The 2,383-nt window shown below is 43.0% G+C and overlaps 1 pseudogene; it reads right to left on the bottom strand.

Moving 5' to 3' along the window:
- Positions 1 to 519: 519 nt before the first annotated feature.
- LOC146510254 (E3 SUMO-protein ligase ZBED1-like) lies at positions 520 to 1,995 on the bottom strand (annotated as a pseudogene).
- Between the last annotated feature and the right edge of the window lie 388 nt (positions 1,996 to 2,383).

Below are 2,383 nucleotides of genomic sequence, written 5' to 3'. Positions count from 1 at the left end.
AACCCTGCTGGGGCTGCAGTGAAAGACGCATGGGATATCAGCTGTAGCTGTGACTATATGCTGTGTGTGTGTGTGTGTGTGTGTGAGAGATAGAGATATGGGAAATCAATGTGAGTGTGTTCTTAATTTTATTTTTAGCCAACCCAGCATTTATATCCTTTGCAAATCAAAGGTGAAAAACAAAATGAGACATTTTATTTATATATATGTCAATAGATTAAAAAAATTAACTAATTAATATCACAATTTTCTGTTATTAATCATGATTAATTGCAATTACTTGATCAATAACCTGGCTCCAATTACATTTTTTCAACTTTATATTTTAAGATTGTAACAGACATTTATGCAATACAATGAAGTAAATGCAGAATAAACACAAAGAATGGATGCTGAAATTCAAAGAGAATTTTAATAGTTTTCATCAATCTTCAACACAGTGAAAACTTGCAAAAAAACCTCTAAGGCCATCAACAGTGGCCGAACCCAGGCCTAAAGGTTAAAGTGAATACCATAACAATAAAGGGTGCACTGAAAACCCAGAATGTTGAACATTTTTCACTTCAAAGGAGCAATCTGGCTTAGTCCTTCTCTGCACTCAGCCAGTTACTGAGGCAGACTATTCTGTTTATATTGTCTGATGACAAAGAAGCACGCTTCTTTTGAATGATCTGACCTGAGAGTGAGAATAATCTCTCACAAGGCACTGTGGTTGCAGGGGTTGACAGGTACTTGCGTGCAATGGGTGCCAGCCTGGCATGTGCTCCTTCTCTCTTTAACCACCACTGTAGTGGACACTCTCCTATGTCAATTTTGGGCTCTGCTTTGTACAGATTCAGACAGCGGTCTATAGTATCTCCCTCTTTCTCTGTATCTGAATCAGAAGAACCCAGCAAGCAGATGGGCATCTTGCTCTTCTTTGGTGATAGTTCCTCTGTTGTCTGAGCAGATGGTTGGTGTACATGCGTCTCTGCCATCAGAAGGTCATGTACTGAAGCCCACACCTCTCTTCTTTCATCTTTGGAAAGGCACTTTAGGTCTTTAAACCTGGGATCAAGGGCAGTAGCGATCTTCAGCCATGTCAGATTGCTGCTGTCCCTCTGCTGAGTCTGTATTTTTCTATTAATCACACAGAGACAAATATAAATACCACATATGAAAATTCACAGAGAGGTGGAGGTGGAGAACATACTTGAAGACAAAGATAGAACACAAAGATAGACACATAATCATGAGAAACAAAATGATTTACCTGCAAGATTCAAGTAGTTCCTCCAGCTTTTGCAGTCTGTCAAGCTCCTGGTCAGTCAACATGGTCACCTTGCTGTTTTGCTGAGTCAGGATGGTGGTCAGCCTAGATTTGTTTCTCTGGATCCGCTTGATCATCTCTAGGGTGGAGTTCCACTTTGTTGGAACATCCTGAACAAGCGGTTCTGTTTGATGTCCACGTGCAGCTTGCTGTGCCTTTAATTCCTGTTCGTTTGCTGGACTATGCTTAAAATGTCCAACAATCTTGCGACATTTGGCCAGAGCCCTTTCAAATGCGCTGTCATTACGAGAAACTGTGACCGTTCTTTGCAGAATGTGGGCCATGCAGGGCATGTGTTCAAATGTAAGTAGTCTGGCGGCTGCAACCATGTTATGAGCACTGTCGGTGCCAAGCGTGGTTAGCTTGTCCTTGATTTTCCATTCGTTTGCAACACTCAGAAAATGTTCAGCACACGCCTCAGCATAGTGTCTCTCTTCAGTTTTACTCACTGTTGGTGGAAACGGCTGCACAGTCCAGTCATTATCAATAAAATGCACCGTGAGCCCCAAGTAATTATCGTTGTTCACCGAAGTCCAGTGGTCTCTGGTGAGAGCGACGTTCCTTACTTGCACAAGCTTGCTGGACCTCTGAGCCCTCTGGTCCTCATACAAAATGTGCAGTCTCAACACAATGGTTCCTCTCGAGGGGAAATTGTAACACACATCTCCTGATGCAGCACAAATGACTTCTCTCAGTCCGTCATCTTCTACTATGCTAACTGGTGATCAGTTTTTAGCTATCCAAACAACCAAGAAATTGAGCGTAGACTGGCGTGGTCCCGTGGAGGCGGATTCAGTTGGGTGTTTTGCTCTCAGGTGATACGCCAGTGATGAACTGCTTCTGTGGTACCTGAATTCAGCTTTGCAAATTGTGCACCTTACTCTCGATTTGTCCAACAAGCCATCAGGCAACTTCTTAAAGAGAAACTTTCCGCCCAAAAGTCCGCCCTTGTCCATGCTTGCATGCGTTAGCTAGTGTTAGCTAGATAGTGGCATGGTGTCGCTTCTACTTCTTCTAATCATTTCTGTCAGGCCAAATGTTAGCATAGCACACTGTTGCCCCCTCCTCCAGGGG

Source organism: Neolamprologus multifasciatus, chromosome 10 (assembly GCF_963576455.1).
Source record: "Neolamprologus multifasciatus chromosome 10, fNeoMul1.2, whole genome shotgun sequence".
NCBI classification, from domain to species: domain Eukaryota; kingdom Metazoa; phylum Chordata; class Actinopteri; order Cichliformes; family Cichlidae; genus Neolamprologus; species Neolamprologus multifasciatus.
This window is presented reverse-complemented; position numbering and strand designations above follow the sequence as displayed.